This window comes from Schistocerca piceifrons, chromosome 7 (genome assembly GCF_021461385.2).
Source record: "Schistocerca piceifrons isolate TAMUIC-IGC-003096 chromosome 7, iqSchPice1.1, whole genome shotgun sequence".
Classification (NCBI taxonomy): Eukaryota; Metazoa; Arthropoda; class Insecta; order Orthoptera; family Acrididae; genus Schistocerca; species Schistocerca piceifrons.
The window spans coordinates 254849965-254869901 of NC_060144.1; positions in this window are offsets into that span (position 1 = coordinate 254849965).

Sequence of the window (19937 nt, forward strand, 5' to 3'; positions counted from 1 at the left end):
TCATTCAGCAACAGACACTGGTGCTACAGAAATTTCCAGTACCTAAAAGCAAGGAGGACACCGCTATGTTCGTCGGTAAGCCGAATTTTTTCCCAAGTTTGTACCTCATTTTCCACAATTGGCAGCACCTCTTAAATCAGTTGAAGTGGAAGGGAGAATCTTTTATTCTGGGGTCATCCCAGCAGGCACCTTTGACACTATAATACAATGTCTTAGCCAATGCACCTGTTGGGGGTGCTAGATTTTAATTGCTAGTTTATACTGCAGACTGATGTTTTGAATACTGATACTGCTGCCGTTCTACTTCAAGAAGTTACTGGCATTAATTGAGGTAAAAAACACTGTTTACGAATGGGAAGGTTTAGATTAGTTATTCGGGCTTGGAGAGTTCAAATTCTATCTCGAACATAGTCAATTTGAATTGGAAACTAACCACCAGGCGTATCCTGGGTGTTGGCTCGTCGGAGTAAGACGGGAAGGCTTGCAGTGTGGGTGTTATGATATCGGATTTTCGCTTTTAGGCATAATATATTAGGGGGACTAATAATAAATTAGTAACCACACGGCATCCCTGGATAAGCTGTCAATCGTAGCTGTCAAAACCACAACAGTATATGCAAGCAATAAGACCTAGCTTATATCTGCGTACAACTTGACTGCAGTTACAAAAGACCTAATCAACAGTAAGATTATACGAAAACGACAGCGTGACGATGCAATATGAAAATAGCCTGAAGATGGCGATAATGCCGAAATAGGCCTACTGCTAATGTAAAACGTTTAGCAATTAGCAATTATTGCATCATTCTGGAACATTACCGTCTGTTATTTTGTTTATTATTAGTTTCAGTACTGACATTGTCTATGCCACATTTTAGCTAGTGTGTAATTATATTTACTTTTTGGAGGTCTCTGTTGACATTTTCTTTGTTTTCCTCTAACAACTCCCAACATCTTTCTCCAATCAGGTGCAGCCATTTTTAACTGTTCATGTACATGTCTATACCTAATATTTTGTGTTTCTGTCTCTTCACGTCTATGAGTATTGGTTAGTCTTACAACTCCTCCCTAAGAAACTTTGTCGTACAAATATTAATTTTAGCATCTGATATTGCGCGGTCGAGGATTTTCATAACTTTCGTCAGATCTTGTTGTTCCTTTACTGCTGTTCCGACATTGTCATTTAAATGTAAAACCTACACCAATGGCATGTAATTGTGTTACTTGATGTTCTCCCACTACCAAAAGGGAATCCAGCACTATCGAACCGACTGAGCTATGCAAGTACGACTCACGACCCACTCTCACAGCTTCGCTCCCACCAGCACTGAAACTCCTAACTTCACAGAAATTCCCCCGCATACCTAGGGGGAAGAGGATTAGGGCAAAAGGGTTAGCCACGGTCTGGGAGCAGAACTTCTGCTAAGGTGCTGGTGGAAATGAAACTGTGAGAACAGGTCGTGATTCCTGCTTGGCTAACTCAGTCGGCAGAGCACTTGTCAGCGAAATGCCAAGGACCTACCTTCGAAACCAGATCTGGGACACAGCTTTAACTTGCCAGAATGTTCTAAATCAGCGCACACTCAGCTGCAGAGTGAAAATTCATTCTGGAAAGACATAGTATACTGAGTGAATTAGCAAACGGCAAATAACTAGACCTAAGGCGCTGAGGACCCAACCTGGGCACTATGCCTCTCCACGGAACAACAAGCTTGCTCATTGTGGTCCAGCTATGCACATGCCAAAAACGTCAACGTAAGCTTAAATGAAACATGAAGACCAATAAGCGGCTGCATGAAACCCACGCGGTTGCATTTACGAACCGCAAATCCGAAAGATCCGGTCACGAACGCAAAAAGAAGCTTATGTGTATATTCAATGAATGCAGCTATGTATATGGAGTTTCCTATGGACTTGGAGGACTTTAATCTCGCAAGAGAAACTTGAACAAAGAATTTACCGAGCCACCGTATGACTATCCGCCACTAGAAGTCCAGCGGCGAGGGCTTGAGATGGAAGAACTGGAGAAGCCTGAACCACAACAGAGCGGATGTAGTAACAGTTAAACCAAACATTATCATTAGGAGGCTTATTGATGAAAATGACAACAGATGTGGCGAAAACCATTACATAGAACATCTGTACTTTCCTAATTGTTCCCTAAATATACGCACGTGAATTATGGTGGAGAAGCAAGGAACCAGTCGACGGAGCACAGCTGTCTGCTCAGAAATTTGACCTCCGAACATGAAAAAGTAAAGAAAGTAATGCCTTGTTTAAGGCTTTTGTCAAACTGGATGGAGCCTCAAATCAGGTTCAGACGTTTTGTCGACATGTTCAAATGAAACACAGTAACATTCCAACCCAACAAAATCAACAGTACTGCAGTAGAAAGGAACACATGTGCAAAATATATTTGAAAACATACTCAGCACCATTAATATGTTTTGGAAAGCAAGAGAGTTGATCTGGAAGTAAAACAATGAGGCCTTATCAAGAGTCATGGTTCGACAGTTAAATCGATGAGAGGATTTCCAGTGAAAGGCAAGTATCTAGGTTAGAAACACAGTTCGTCACAAAGTTGTAATCTGTGCAAAAATTTCAACACGAAGGTACTGCATAAATATAATGTAAGTACTTAAAATTCATAGTTTGAATATAGCCCAGGAAATCAGTTGTGATAAGAATAAGGCATAATATAATCAAGACACCGAAAACAAATCAACTGTAATTAACCTTGAGGACTTACCAAAAGTAGTTGAGTTTCTGCATCTAGGGCAGTTTAAGATTAGGAGGGGACCAATTGCAAGAGAAATCAACGAAAGAGTAAAAACGGTCTAAAGGCCTTCTGGTAAACTAGAGTTTCTATAAATAAGCTTTCAATGAGTCTCAAAAGACGTTTAATTCAGTGTTACCAGGTTTTATATATACACTAAAATTATAAAATAAGCGCAGAGTGCTCGGCGAACAATGAGGAAAACGAAAGGGTCATAATTGGATCACCAAACAAATTGGACTGGAAGGTGTAATTATGACCGTAATGTAAAACTGGAGAATGGTGAAACCAGAAGCTTGGTGAAAGACTGGTCGATAAATTTGAGTTTTTTGCTGGATTCTAGGAAACAAGAGAAAACTGAAACGAGTACCTAGAGGAAAGAGGGTAGATGATAACAGAAAACAGACATGAGGAATAAGGACGTTAAACCAACAAAACATGTCACAGAAGTGACTCGATGCGGCAGACGCCGTATTTATTTTGGTCTGTATAGCTTTTTTGAAGATTTATCACAACCACGTCGGCATCAAACTTCATTTAATGACACACAGATGATATAAGCCTCCAAGAGACACTATGATATACATGACAAAAGTCTGAAACCATATGACAATAGAGAAGCGTTACGGGTAACGTAATGGCTAACATGTTGATGGAAGTATGTTCGCGTCGTGCTATGTGCCACCGCATTTATTGCCCCTTACCTTGGCGTTGTTAACACATTCTCGGATTTTCTTATGCATGTAACACAAGAAGGTTCTGCAATGTTCGACGATATTTATATATCCGTTTGATTTGAAAACGAAGTATGAAATAAATATTTTGGTGTTTACTTCTGAATATGGAGCGATTTTAGAGTACGCAATTAGGTAGAAATATAAGAAGAGATCTTAAATCACAGCAAAAGAAACGAGCAATAGAGACGTGTATTCTTAGTTGTCACAAATATTTGACTGTTTGAGAAGAGGGAGGGAGATCCGGCTTTTTTCGCATGCGCAAGGTGAGACACTTTTTACGTCGCTTCCGGTTGGAGTAGATGCTTGCTGTAGGCTAAACGTCTTGTGGAACCTGGATGCGTACGACTGAAGAACGCGACACATGAACTAGTACGGAGTAGGCCTTCTTCCAGCAGTGACTATCGAATGACTGATGATGGCTACGACAGATTCCACATGGCGGAAGAATGCTCGAGAATCGGTAGCACGAGACTTTTACGTACGTGGTGTGTGTGTGTGTGTTTGTGTATGTGTGTGTGTAGAATCTGCACGGTATTTTCACTGTTGTTTACACCATCCTACTCCTTTCCTGTGACTGTATGTTTTATTTAGTAGCAAAAATTTCTTTTACGAACCGGAAACACGAAATATTGTTACATGTAGTAGATTTAAATGCCTAAGTACCTTTTATGGGGCTTTAGGAATAAGGATGAGAAACCTTAAAGTTTGAGCTGCAATATATAATTCTGAGTACTTTATTTTTCGATAGTTTTGAATGTTCTCATTATTATGTAGCCAATAGTAACACTTCGTCGGCATTCATGACTTATTCAAAAATTTTGTAAATGTGAATGTCGAGTGACTAAAGCCTCCCGTCGGGTAGACCGTTCTGCGGTTGCAAGTCTTTCGATTTAATGCCACTTCGGCGACTTGCGCGTCGATGGGGATGAAATGATGATGATTAGAACAACACAGCACCCAGTCTCTGAGCGGAGGAAATCTCCGACCCAGCCGGGAATCGAACTCGGGCCATTAGGATTGACACCCTTTCGCGCTGACCACTCAGGACAAAACTTTTGCATTAGCATAAGATAAAATCACAGAATGAAGGAGAATCATATCTGAAGTGACTTGCTTGCCTGAGAGTTCTCGTTTTTCCCCATACGCGAATGTGCCACCTCCAGAGCGGAGGAAGAAAACGATCTACAGGCAAATCGACAAAATCAAAAGCGTGCTCACGATTCGCCAGGACAGCTCCTACCGGAAAAGCTGTCTGCAGGTGCAGATCCGTTGACTCCCCGCTATATCTATAAAAATATCATACGGCGCCTCTGGTACGTGGTGCCGCCCGAGACTCCATCTCCTAGACATCGTCCCTGCATACAAATGCCGTATTTGGGTCGAGCCCTAGGCGCGGTGTGGGCAGGGCGGCGAGGAAATTCTGGCGCAAATCGGGCGAACGGTGGCGCCCGTGGCGCGGTATTCTTCGCAAGAAAACTGCCAAGGGGGGGAGGCACTGAATGAAGCGGGTCGTTACCATTCAAGAAGAGTTCTAATGGGCTGGGAAGCTCTTCATGGACTAGTTAGGTAAAACGACGTTTCAGGTATTCAAAGTTGGAGAACAGAAAGCCGTTCTGAGCGGAGATGTCCGCTCAGATAGTACAAAATGCGAATAGCACTGTCTTCCTACGGATAATAGCCTGATTATGTGCCTTACAGATAAATATATACACCACTAAATTAGCAGCAAGCGTAAATATCGAATTCTTTAATAGAAACTCAATAACTTCTTTCAAATTGTGGGACAACCACATGGCGCATACAACTTTATTTACATACAACTTTCCTTTATTTACATTTAGAGCATTCAGAAATTTAGTAGCCACAGCCCACACGTAAAATACACAAATGGATCAGAAAAATAGAAACACTGAGGAGTTGTGCGTCAAAAACGAAAGGCGGCCGCTTTGGCCGAGTGGTTATAGGCGCTTCAGTCCGGAACTTCACTGCTGTGCTGCTTCGGTCGCAGGTTCGAATCCTGCCTCGGGCATGGATGTTTGTGATGTCCTTAGTTTATTTAGGTTTAAGTAGCCTTAAGTCTATGGGACCTGTGACCTCAGATGTTAAGTACCATAGTGATTAGAGCGATTTGCACATAAACGAAAATTGGTAGGCGTAATTCTGAAAAATGGTGTCTATCCACATTACACGTCAGTAGCGCGAGAGTTGCACTAGTACAGGCAATATGAGAATGCAATCAGTCTTGCTTTAAATACTCGGTGTAACGGCAGTGAGCATTAGTCACCTTTGTGGTTGGGCATGCTGACTTGATGTTAGTCAAGAACGACTTTAAGGCGACAAAGATGCCATTATCAACACCTCACTGAGTCTGAAAGAAGTCGTGTAATAGGACTACGAGAAAGTTTATGTTCCTTCCACAATATTGCAGGGAGACTTGGCAGCAATATAGCCACATTACATGACTGCTGGCAACTATGGTCACGTGAATGTATGGTCGCAAGATGACCGGGCCCCGAACGGCCACGTGGCACTACCGAGAACGAAGACCACCGTGTTCGGTGTACGGCTCTGGCGCATCGTACTGAGTCTGCACCAGCAATCTGAGCAGCATTCGCCACCACACTCACAAATGAACTGCTACAAATAGTAAATCAATAAACTGGAGGCCAAGATCGCAGAAATTCTTTTTATTCCTTTATTACCGGTTTCGGCGAAACTAAAGCCGTCATCATCGGATCTAGTGAGGACAGGAAACACAACAAAAGTGGGCTTGGATTACACTTACATAACATATATACATATAAATTTAGGTACATACCTTAGGACACATACAGGTTACAATATCAAGGCAAACAATGGTGATATTAATAGTTGCCAATAACACGCAGGCCTTACAAAATTGTCGTACGTAGCACATAGGCGTCCAAGAGAGATGACATTATAAATGTTAAGTGTCCCCATCACATACAAGCGCAAGCTAGATACTACCGCAACTCCGGCTCTGATCTTACACTACAGACCGCTTCGCGAGATGGCGCTAGCAGAAGAGGCGCCAATGACTGTCACAACTCGCGTCGTAACAGGCTCTGCGTCTGTGGTAACACTACGTCATTAGGGCTTGTACATAATTCTGAGACTGCCGTGTTACACAAGTACACTTCTGTCTGGTCATATATAAATCCTACCATAAGTCATATATAAATTTAAGAACACTGCAGGGTTACACAACTGAATATCCGTCTGGTCTTATATTAAAAAACCTACCAATAAAATACACATTGTGTATGAGCCTATGGGTTTTGGCCTTAACAGAACCACTTAATATAAGAAGTACAACTATGTGGCAGCCTCATGTAAATGAATCACAGTCATCAGTCATCTAACAAAAACAATATCAAAAAGTTATGCCACTTTATGTCGACTATATACTTATGTAGTCGTAAAAGACCCTGTTCTGTGGTGTACGCGGCGATCACTGAATGAAAAAACCAAGAAAACGAAAAACGTGTGTGTGGGGGGGGGGGGGGGGGCGTGCCTGTCGCTCTAAAGTAGGACATTCTCCCCATATTCATAAAAAAGTTGACTGCGTTCCCATGGTTCACTGTTGCTTCAAAGGGCTCTACAGGACATCGTCAAAAATACTAGAGAAATTGTGGTCTGCAGATTCGAATTGATCATTAAAAAATAATTTAGGGTATCTTTTTCTGTTTCTATATCAAGCTTTTTTCCTTTGGAGACCCTATGCAAAATATCCATGTCTCAGCGTACATCTAACACATTACGCTCAGACGCCCGCATATGGTCTCCAAATGCAGTATTGTTAAGTGCATTTGTGTGTTCTCGAAAACGACCTTCCTGTCTGCCCGACATAGAACCCTTCGCACTCACCGCATCCTAGTTTATAAACCCCTGTGCTTTTGTATTTATCTGCTTGTCTAAGTTTCGAACGTAGGTTACTTTTTGTATTAAACGCGAACACCACGTTCGACTTACGCAATTGTCGTTCAGTTATATCTGACATTGGACCAAATAGGTTACCTCAAGGACAGCTCAGTGCCATATGCTCTTAGCGGGCATTCCACTGCTAAATCTGAGTTACCAAACACAGCCATCCGATATTTGTTCACCAAAGACGACGAAGTAGATATTCTAGAATTCGTATCAAAAACAGCCTCCAACATTAGTAACTTACAGGGTGTTTCAAAAATGACCGGTATATTTGAAACGGCAATAAAAACTAAACGAGCAGCGATAGAAATACACCGTTTGTTGCAATATGCTTGGGACAACAGTACATTTTCAGGCAGACAAACTTTCGAAATTACAGTAGTTACAATTTTCAACAACAGATGGCGCTGCGATCTGGGAAACTCTATAGTACGATATTTTCCACATATCCACCATGCGTAGCAATAATATGGCGTAGTCTCTGAATGAAATTACCCGAAATCTTTGACAACGTGTCTGGCGGAATGGCTTCACATGCAGATGAGATGTACTGCTTCAGCTGTTCAATTGTTTCTGGATTCTGGCGGTACACCTGGTCTTTCAAGTGTCCCCACAGAAAGAAGTCACAGGGGTTCATGTCTGGCGAATAGGGAGGCCAATCCACGCCGCCTCCTGTATGTTTCGGATAGCCCAAAGCAATCACACGATCATCGAAATATTCATTCAGGAAATTAAAGACGTCGGCCGTGCGATGTGGCCGGGCACCATCTTGCATAAACCACGAGGTGTTCGCAGTGTCGTCTAAGGCAGTTTGTACCGCCACAAATTCACGAAGAATGTCCAGATAGCGTGATGCAGTAATCGTTTCGGATCTGAAAAATGGGCCAATGATTTCTTTGGAAGAAATGGCGGCCCAGACCAGTACTTTTTGAGGACGCAGGGACGATGGGACTGCAACATGGGGCTTTTCGGTTCCCCATATGCGCCAGTTCTGTTTACTGACGAAGCCGTCCAGGAAAAAATAAGCTTCGTCAGTAAACCAAATGCTGCCCACATGCATATCGCCGTCATCAATCCTGTGCACTATATCGTTAGCGAATGTCTCTCGTGCAGCAATGGTAGCGGCGCTGAGGGGTTGCCGCGTTTGAATTTTGTATGGATAGAGGTGTAAACTCTGGCGCATGAGACGATACGTGGACGTTGGCGTCATTTGGACCGCAGCTGCAACACGGCGAATGGAAACCCGAGGCCGCTGTTGGATCACCTGCTGCACTAGCTGCGCGTTGCCCTCTGTGGTTGCCATACGCGGTCGCTCTACCTTTCCAGCACGTTCATCCGTCACGTTCCCAGTCCGTTGAAATTTTACAAACAGATCCTTTATTGTATCGCTTTTCGATCCTTTGGTTACATTAAACCTCCGTTGAAAACTTCGTCTTATTGCAACAGCACTGTGTTCTAGGCGGTGGAATTCCAACACCAGAAAAATCCTCTGTTCTAAGGAATAAACCATGTTGTCCACAGCACACTTGCACGTTGTGAACAGCACACGCTTACAGCAGAACGACGACGTACAGAATGGCGCACCCACAGACTGCGTTGTCTTCTATATCTTCACTTGCAGCGCCATCTGTTGTTGAAAATTGTAACTACTGTAATTTCGAAAGTTTGTCCGCCTGAAAATGTACTGTTGTCCCAAGCATATTGCAACAAACGGTGTATTTCTATCGCTGCACGTTTAGTTTTTATTGCCGTTTCAAATATACCGGTCATTTTTGAAACACCCTGTAGAAGTGGATATCGTCGGGATTGTGAAGCAAGTTAAATCACAGACCGTTTTGCTGATGCAATAGCTCCATACTAAAAAATGACATACAACCGTTCGCTCGACAAGGATCCGCACCCAAAGACTGGAAAGTTTCACAGATCACATCAATATTCAAAAAGGCTATAGGAGTAATCCCCAAAACTATAAACCCATATTATTAACTTAGATATGCAGCAGGGTCTTGTAACATATTGTGTTCGAACATTATGAATTACCACGAAGAGAACGGTCTATTCACACTTAGTCAACACGGGTTTAGAGAACATCGTTCTTGTGTAACGCAACTAGTTCTTTATTCACTGGATGTGTTGAGTGCTAACGACAAGTGATTTCAAATTGATTCTGTTCAAAATGGCTCTGAACACTATGCGACTTAACTTCTGAGGTCATCAGTCACCTAGAATTTAGATCTAATTAAACCTAACCTAACCTAAGGACATCACATACATCCATGCCCGAGGCAGGATTCGAACCTGCGACCGTAGCGGTTGCTCGGCTCCAGACTGTAACGCCTAGAACCGCACGGCCACTCCGGCCGGCATTGATTCTGTATTTCTGGATTGCTAGAACGCTTTTGACACCGTACCTCACAGGCGGCTTGTAATCAAATTGCGTGCTTCCGGGATACCGTCTCAGTTATGCGACTGGGTTTATAATTTCCTGTCAGAGAGGTCACGGTTGGTAGTAACTGATGGTAAGTCATCGAGTAAAACAGAAGTGATTTCTGGAGTTCACCTAGGTAGTGTTATAGGACCTCTGTTGTTCCTTATTTATATAAACGATTTATAAAACAATCTGAGCAGCAGTCTTAGACTGTTTGCAGGTGATGGTGTCGTTTATCGTCTAGTAAAATCATCAGAAGATCCAAACCAACTGCAAAACATTTTACATAAGACATTTGTATTGTGTGATAATGGGCAATTGACCCTACATAATGAAAAGTGTCAGGTCATCCACATGAATGCAAAAAGGAATCTGCTAAACTTCGATTACACGATAAATAAAACACATCTAAAGGCCATAAATTCAATTAAATACCTAGTAAATGCAATGACTAACAGTTTCAAATGGAAAGAACACATAGAAAATGTTGCAGGGAAGGCGAATCTGAGACTGCGTTTTATTGGCAGGACACTTACAATATGTAACACATCTATTAAAGACACTACCTACATTACTGTTGTCCGTCCTCTTTGGGAGTACTCCTGTGCGGTGTGGATTCCTTACCAGCTAGGATTAACGGAGTGCATCGATAAAGTTCAAAGAACGGCAGCACGTTTTATATAATCAAGAAATAGGAGAGCGATTGTAGTTGACATGATATTAAAACAAAGGCGTTTCTCTTTGCCGCAGGATCTCATGAAATTTGAATCACCAACCTTCTCCTCCTAATGTGAAAATATTTTGTTGACATCGTCCGACATACTAAGAAACGGCCATCATAATGAAGTAAGGGAAATCAGAGCTCGCACGCTGTTCTATAGTGAAATGAAAGAGAATTATTGTGAAGGTGGTTCGATGAATCCTCTGCCAGACACTTAAGTGTGATGTGCAGAGTAGCCATGTAGATGCAAATGTAGAGGTAGAGCCCAAACCACCACCATTTGCTACTTCAGTGGCGTCAAGCCAGAACTCCTTTGAGGGCAGGGTGGGGATCTGTTTCGTTTTCCGATGACGTACGAGAAGCACGTTTGCAAGCCTGCATTCAACATTCTGGCGGCTATTCTTGTTATTAATGTACCATCATTTCACTTTACAATGGCTCATTTCGCCGTTACATTAATCTGTGATTTTGCAATGTTAATCACATAAATATGTTACCTAGGCAACGTATTCTTGTGATTTCATTACTCTATATTATTTTTTTGTGTTGCAGATTTTTTTCCGTCAGTGTATATATGGATATCTCCCTGAGTACAGCGCAGACGTCAGACGTACGTATGTGCTGAATGTTGTTTTAGAGATGTTGCTGAATATGTCGTCCGTCTACAGCCATAAGGGGTGAAATGAAGTTCTATTAGGGGCAGATACTAAGCTGTTCGACTGTGTTTTTGGTCACTAAACTAAATTATTTGTATAAGATCATTACTATTATCATTATTTCGTAAGACAATAACATCGATTACATAGGTTGCCTACATCTACAGTTCTTTATTTTTCCTCAAATACTAGCACTATCGCAATATGGCGGGGATAACTGCTTGCTTGTGTGAGGTAACGGGCGAGTTGTGGCGCCCTGAAAATATTCTTTCGGACCTGGGGCCTCTCGGCCGGCCGTAGCTCGTCGGCGGCCGCATGGTGCCGAACGTTAGCCGGGGTCAAGAGACCGCGTGACTGGGAATTCCATGGTGATGCTGTGTCCATGAAGGAGACATGCCGGGAGTACCAAATATGGCGGACTTTGCGAAACCTTAATGGCAGACATTTCACAGTTCGTATAGAAATAGTAGCCAGATGAATCATGATACCTCAAAATGAAACATGTACATTGCCATTATTTGGACGACGATTCTGATGGTGTAATCAGATTTTCAGTATCTTTATTAGTTTAAAGTTTAGTATCTGATGATATATTACACAAGTAACACCAAGCCACGAATTTCCATAATCCAAACGGTTCATCCGATATTGTTGATCGACGTGTAACCTAAATTGGTAAAAAATTACAGGCGTGTAACTTGAATAATACATGAGTTATTGGAGGTCAAAGTGGCCAATTACTATCGATCACGTCAGGCCATAAGTAATCCACAGTTACACGAAAGAACGGTAGCAGCATGCTTATAAATATGCTTATAAACACGTCTTTGTTTATACCCGATATATACTATTCATGAAGAAATTGGTCAAGTATTTACTTTGTTTTAGAAAGCACAGAGACATTAGGCTACTAGCTTAACACTGTTCTATTCCTTTGATGTCTTTAGGTTAGTTAGGTTTAAGTAGTTCTAAGTTCTAGGGGACTGGTGACCATAGATGTTAAGTCCCATAGTGCTCAGAGCCATTTGAACCATTTATTCCTTTGAGATATGTTTATTTAGTTTGTTTATGTATTTAATAATGTGTGTTAGAGAGTGCTTATGGTCCAGCCATAGGAATATTTATTTAATTTCAAGTTATTTAAATGTAACTCCAGTATTTAGAATGTGTTTCATTATGTTTGTGAGTGTGCGTTGGGTTGGAGACAGGGCGGGAGCGCTCTAGCCAATCACAGTGATCGTTTCCAAAAAGGACCCGTGGAGACACAGTATGGAAGTGGGGAGGGGGTAGTTCTGAACAGTGCGGTGCGAGGGACAGTACGGAAGACTTCACGAGAGGGTAATGGACAGTACTGCGCGACGGACGCACGGTCGCAGGAATGACTTGGAGAGTGGAGCAGTTTGTGCGTACTCACAGGGGACGGAAATATTTCGTAGCGACGACTTGTGCACATGTGACAATTCCGTGGCTTCTGCAGTGAAGACGTAGTATGCTTTTGGAAGTGAATATCTCCCAAGCTATGTCGTTGCTCATAACTAATTACGTGAAGTAGGAATCTATTGTTTCCCTGTTATTCAAGTTATATTTTATTTAATTGCAGGACCATCGACAACTATAAGTGTTTTGCAGAAATATACCACATTCTCAAAAGTACTCCTGCTATCGTACTCATCATTTAAAGTTGTTAAGATATTACCTGTAGATTTTATTTAATTGCAATCTTTCATTTATAAACATCTACGTTACATTCGCAATTGGCGAGTGCTTGGAATATTTGACCATTCGATTCATGTGTATATTCATATTGTATGCTGCAGACTCAGCAGTATTTGGCTTGTAATGCAGCAGCTACATATCCCAGCCCGTAGACAACGAAACAAGCCAAAAATTTTAATATTTAAACCCTGAGTCTGAGGATATGTAGTTGAGGGCCACCGAATCATATCATTTCATTTTATTTGAAAGCTCGCAATTGGGGGCTCGTCCGGGATTTGTGTCGTGCAAAGTGGTAATTCCTTTGCTCTCTGTTATTCAGCGTACTACACGAAGTGTAAAAACCTTTGCAAAATCAGTAGAGATTTCTGTAGAGTGAACCTCTCACAGAACACAGTGTGAGATCGGTTTTTTCCGCAAATAGCGCCCGAAAATCATGAAATTACGCAGTAATCTTCACAACTAACACATGCTATCGATAGAGGTCCTCATCTATCACGTTAAAGGCAATTTGCTTAGGGGCTCAGACTCTTAAAGTTGAGTGCAGGGAACGGTAGCGGTTAGTGCGATTAACGGACAGCGGTATCGGAGACTGTTGGAACATGCGGTAACCGCCGCTAACTACAGTTACATCAAGTGACTCCTCCAGTGGCGGACGCAGATCAACAGCAGTATTTGGCTTGTAATGAGGCAACTACATATCCCAGCCGCTAGACAACGAAACCAGCCAAAACTAACAATATTTCAACTCCGAGTCTGAAGGTACGTAGTTGAGGGTCACACCACATCATCGCAACACCTCTTTGAATTTGAAAGCCCACACGTAACAACTGTATGAACACCTTCCTAACACAGACCACCCACTGCAAATAGATTTCATAGATTTTGTACTTGTTCCCATCTATCTATGGCAGTAAAATTAAGACATTATTCTTCAATGTCTCATGAAAATGACTTCTCCGAGTTGTAGGTAGTTCTCGCAATGGAGTATATATTGCTGCATTATTCATTTCGCAGTAGACAAGTAACTGATGTCACAGCACAACAGTAACTATGGAGTGATCACACGGTTGATTTTAATGCAGAATGCAGGTCCAGATTGTATACCGATTAGGTTCCTTTCAGATTACGCTGATACAATAGCTCCCTACTTAGCACTCATATACAACCGCTCGCTCACCGATAGATCTGTACCTACAGATTGGAAAATTGCGCAGGTCGCACCAGTGCTTAAGAAGGGTAGTAGGAGTAATCCATCGAACTACAGACCTATATCTTTGACGTTGGTTTGCAGTAGGGTTTTGGAGCATATACTGTATTCACCTCGAAGGGAACGATCTATTGATACGTAAGCAGCATGGTTTCAGAAAACATCGTTCTTGTGCAACGCAGCTAGCTCTTTATTCGCATGAAGTAATGGCCGCTATCGACAGGGGATCTCAAGTTGATTCCGTACTTCTAGATTTCCGGAAACCTTTTGACACCGTTCCTCACAAGCGACTTCTAATCAAGCTGCGGGCCTGTGGGATATCGTCTCAGTTGTGCAACTGGATTCGTGATTTCCTGTCAGGAAGGTCGCAGTTCGTAGTAATAGACGGCAAATCATCGAGTAAAACTGAAGTGATATCAGGTGTTCCCCAGGGAAGCGTCCTGGGACCTCTGCTGTTCCTGATCTATATAAATGACCTGCGTGACAATCTGAGCAGTTCTCTTAGGTTGATCGCAGATGATGCTGTAATTTACCGTCTAGTAAGGTCATCCGAAGACCAGTATCAGTTGCAAAGCGATTTAGAAAAGATTGCTGTATGGCGTGGCAGGTGGCAGTTGACGCTAAATAACGAAAAGTGTGAGGTGATCCACATGAGTTCCAAAAGAAATCCGTTGAAATTCGATTACTCGATAAATAGTACAATTCTCAAGGCTGTCGATTCAACTAAGTACCTGGGTGTTAAAATCACGAACAGCTTCAGTTGGAAAGACCACATAGATAATATTGTGGGGAAGGCGAGCCAAAGGTTGCGTTTCATTGGCAGGACACTTAGAAGATGCAACAAGTCCACTAAAGAGACAGCTTAAACTACACTCGTTCGTCCACTGTTACAATACTGCTGCGCGGTGTGGGAGTCTTACCAGGTGGGATTGACGGAGGACATCGAAAGGGTGCAAAAAAGGGCAGCTCGTTTTGTATTATCACGTAATAGGGGAGAGAGTGTGGCAGATATGATACACGAATTGGGATGGAAGTCATTACAGCAAAGACGTTTTTCGTCGCGGCGAGATCTATTTACGAAATTTCAGTCACCAACTTTCTCTTCCGAATGCGAAAATATTTTGTTGAGCCCAACCTACATAGGTAGGAATTATCATCAAAATAAAATAAGAGAAATTAGAGCTCGAACAGAAAGGTTTAGGTGTTCGTTTTTCCCGCGCCAAGCACTGAATGTGAATGTGAATGTGAATTGCAGAGTAGTCATGTAGATGTAGATGTGTAGGTTGACGAAATTATCACTAGGGAGGGCATTGGTGCAGAGGCAGAATATTTTGTAGCAAATGAATATCTTTCTGAGAAAGTGTTCTGATTAGGACTTCAGACGCATTGAGAATTATCCATCATTTTATCAATAAAGCTCGTTAGAAGTAAGCAATGCTAACTGTCTAATTGATTCATTAGTTCATGGTTCCAGAAAATGCCTATAGAAACTAACAGAAAATTCTTTTTCGTTCCAAAGTGTAGTTAACGCTAATGTTGAGGATGGGGACCGGGGAGGGGGGTAGGAGAGGGAGGGCTAGTAGCTGATATCTGATAGCACCCAGGGGCAATGGTCTCATAAAAGTTCGGTACCACTGGTTTACAGTAATGGACAACTGGCATCTGCGTGCTAAACACGCTCATATCAATCAGGTGCTTCACAAATATTTTTTCCCTGCAGCCAAACCGGCTACTAAGACACATGGAATGTCTATCATTGTCTCGTACACCAACAAAAATAAATCGAAGCGACTGAAAACAATATTTATTTCACGCCAGTTTGAACACTGTCCCTGAACATCACTTGCGTCAAAACATTCGTGGAGCCGTAGCTGGTAAACGGTGCACTTGTGTTTTTTTCGTCTCCTCTAAACACTCTAAAACTGTGTATACGTAATGATTTACATTCCGCATATGCTAGTTGTACCATGTAACAACGTGTCCACTAACACTTAAGGACAATTGCCTCTACTGTATGTGTTTGATTTGTGTAATAAATTTTGTAATTTTGTTGACATAACGTGTCTCAAATGTCATTTTTTTTACTATTCGTAAACACATTGAAACTTCGGAATGTAAATCTCGACAGCTAATCTAACAAAAAAAATAGAAAAACTCAGAGGTAAAGAAAGCACTGGCAGTTACCACGCGCACACAAACTGAAACTTACATAAAATTTCTAGACTTTTGCACACCTCTGACTATCGCATTCTTTAAGTCTCTATAACAATTCTGACAGTACAGATACTTCACACAATTTTAGTCAGCGTTGTACACGTTGCGGCTGGAAACATGTCGGTCCACAAAATACAACAATTTCACAATATCCATGAAACGCGACTTATGAATAAAATTCTCTGTATTTATACGCTGTTATACACAATAAATATTGTCCCTAAGTAATTAATAAATAATCCATTACTACATATGTTCAATATGTGGTCTATCGCCGTCTTGCTCGCAGTGATGTGCAGTGTACATGTCACCTGAATTACTACTGTGCAGCTTGGGTTGTCGGGTGTTCTGCCGGATATCAGCGTTGTACTTGCACGATATTTCGCTCACGTAGCTCGTAACCTTCATCAGGTGCGACCTGAGACTGCTCCTCGAGTGGACCTGGTCCAGTATTTATGCCTATGGCCTTCCCCCTCCACCAACGGCTGCAGGCGCTTCCTCTGTGGTCCGCGCCCATTCCCTGCGACCTGCTGGAGCGTTGCTGCTCCGTTTTCCGTCCGCTGCGGTTCTAGGTGTTCCCTCTGCGGTCCGCGCCAACCAACCCCGCTCCTGGGGGTTTCATCTACGGTCTGGGGTACCAAGCGTTCCCCCTGCGGTCCGCGCCCGCTCACCACGACCTGTTGGAGCGTTGCCGCTCCGTTTTTCGTCCACTGCGGCTCTGGATGTTCCCTCTGCGGTCCGCGCCCACCAGTACCACTTCTGGGTGTTCCATCTTCGGTCTGGTGCTCCTGGCAGTCCGTCAGGGGCTCGTTTTCCATCTCCATGTCTCTGGTTCTTCTGTTTGTGCAGTGTTGCAGCTGGCCCCGTTGCTCCTTTAACAATTCCAGAGCCAGATCCCAGGCTCTGCTTAGCTGGTACCCTGTGTCACGGTTCATAAGATCGTCAGCCATTTTAATTTGTGTAGCTAACGGAGCAGCAACGCTCCAGAAGGTCGCAAGGAATGGGCGCGGACCACAGAGGAAGCGCCTGCAGCCGTTGGTGAAGGGGGAAGGCCATAGGCATAAATACTGGACCAGGTCCACTCGAGGAGCAGTCTCAGGTCGCACCTGATGAAGATTACGAGCTACGTGAGCGAAATATCGTGCAAGTACAACGCTGATATCCGGCAGAACACTCGAAAACCCAAGATGTCATTAGATCGCCGGGAAAGCCTGAAGAGTTACACTGTGCAGCTGTTTAACAGAAATAAATAAAAAGCAGTTCATTAAATGAACATACAATAGCTCATTAGTTATCGCAGAAGGGACACAATTCTTTTCAACACTTTATTATCAGTGTACAACAAAGGTGAGACCACAGATGGCATTCAACATCAGTGTTTCTGGCGGTGAAACATTTGTGTTCTGTCGGCACCTCGTGATCCTTCTAGTGTGAACTTCATTCTAACTACTGAAAATGGTTCAAATGTCTCTAAGCACTATGGGACTTAACATCTGAGTTCATCAGTCCCCTAGATTGTGCTACTGGCAGTGATTTTGTTGCACAAACTATGCAGATATTTGGCTCAGAGGCTTAAGGAAACTATGAAAAACTAAATGAAGATCATCTTAGACGAATTTCAACCTTCGCTTTTTCTGAACTCTAGACCAGTGTTTCAACTAGAAATACAACATATTTTTCAATAGGTAGAAGCCGATCGCGGTGGCCGAGAGGTCGTAGGAGTTTCAGCCCGGAACCGCGCTGCTGCTACGGTCGTAGGTTCGAATCCTGCCTCGGGCATGGGTGTGTGTGATGTCCTTAGGTTAGTTAGGTTTAAGTAGTTCTAATTCTAGGGTTCTGATGACCTCAGTTATTAAGTCCCATAGTGCTTGTATCCATTTTGAACCATAACCTTATTTGCGTACTACAGTTTGTATGCTATCAATGATAACTATTTTACGACAAAGTAGTCCTTGAATATAATAAAATCTTTTAGTTTTAAATGGCTCAAATGGCTCTGAGCACTATGGGACTTACCTTTTGAGGTCATCAGTCTCCTAGAACGTAGAACTACTTAAACCTAACTAACCTAAGTACATCACACACATCCATGCCCGAGGCAGGATTCGAACCTGCGACCGTAGCGGTAGCGCATGTCTAGACTGTAGGGCCTAGAACCGCTCGGCCACTTCGGCCGACTTTTAGTTTTAAAAATTCGGTTCATTTGCACTCTATTAATTTGTTTCCGCCAGTCAATTCTTAACAGATAATCGGCTAATCATCCAAAATCAGTGTAAGGAATAAATCCTAGAACAGCTGTTCACATATGTGTGTTTGGCACCTCTAAATATGAAATCGTTATCCAGCTAAACGGTGCCTGAAACAAATAGTTTGATTGTGTTATTCAGTGATAATAGCGGTCAAATCAAATTTTGAATAGAATGGACGGTTTATAACAATATATGTTTTTGCATTCACAATATAAACTGTACTGGATGAGGATTCCGATAAGAAAAGATATCAACTGACCCTCAACAAAAGAAAAATACAAAACAATATAGAAATTGAAACGAATTCGTGTACAGAGATACAAAGCACGGTATTGTTGTACTATTTCAAAAGATTTTTGGAGGCATTTACATGGTTTGAAATATTCGTCACTGACCACGAAAGAGGAGTATCAATAGCTTTAAGTACACTTTTGAGACGAGATAAAGTACGAGATGTTTCATGGAGGAAGAGCTAAATGGAGGTATATATGTGCATTCGGAGATTATGGCAAACGCAATGGTCAAGAGAAGACAAAACATAGTGAAACCAGATTCGCTGGTATGTTCGAAGTAATAACTTCAAAGGGCTCCGAGAAAAACTATCTATAAATGCCAAGAACAGTTGGTTAGAAGTTAGGAACAATAATCTCAGTCAATGAGGAGGAAACTGTGAATGGGTGTGAAGGTATGCAGGTGGGATGTAATGGCAAACCATTTAGGCATCTGAGTACGGAAGTGCATATAACTAAACTAAACCAACAACTAAATATAAAAAAAATGTTGCTTAATCGACAGACTTTTTATCTTGTTCGAGACTCAGTTACTCCATGCTTTATCTTTTCATTGGCATTATAGAGTCGAAGAATTCTGGTTTTCCCTTCTGGAATAACACGCCACCTGAGAAATATCATTGGTTTATAATTCCGATGATGGTGCCCTAAAATTTGAAATCTATGGTCACATTCTCTTTGCAAATGGCAGCGACGTGTGATAATCTTGTCCATCCTCGGTTAGCTAGTAGATATTACACTCATGAAGACCCACTACCGACAATATAGAATTACAAAATTGTTAAGGTTTTCGTGGCCACTTGCTGACAAACTGCCTGTTGACTTCTGTCTCGGGTTCTTCGGCCGACGTTCGTCTGATGATTTTTCTGGCATTTAACCAGCCCGAGTGGCTGGCATTGTCAAAGTTTCATCTTCCATTGCTGGAGGTGGACAGAATTAACATGTTTCACATACCACATGAAGTTGTTCAGAACTCGAAGATCGAATCTATACAT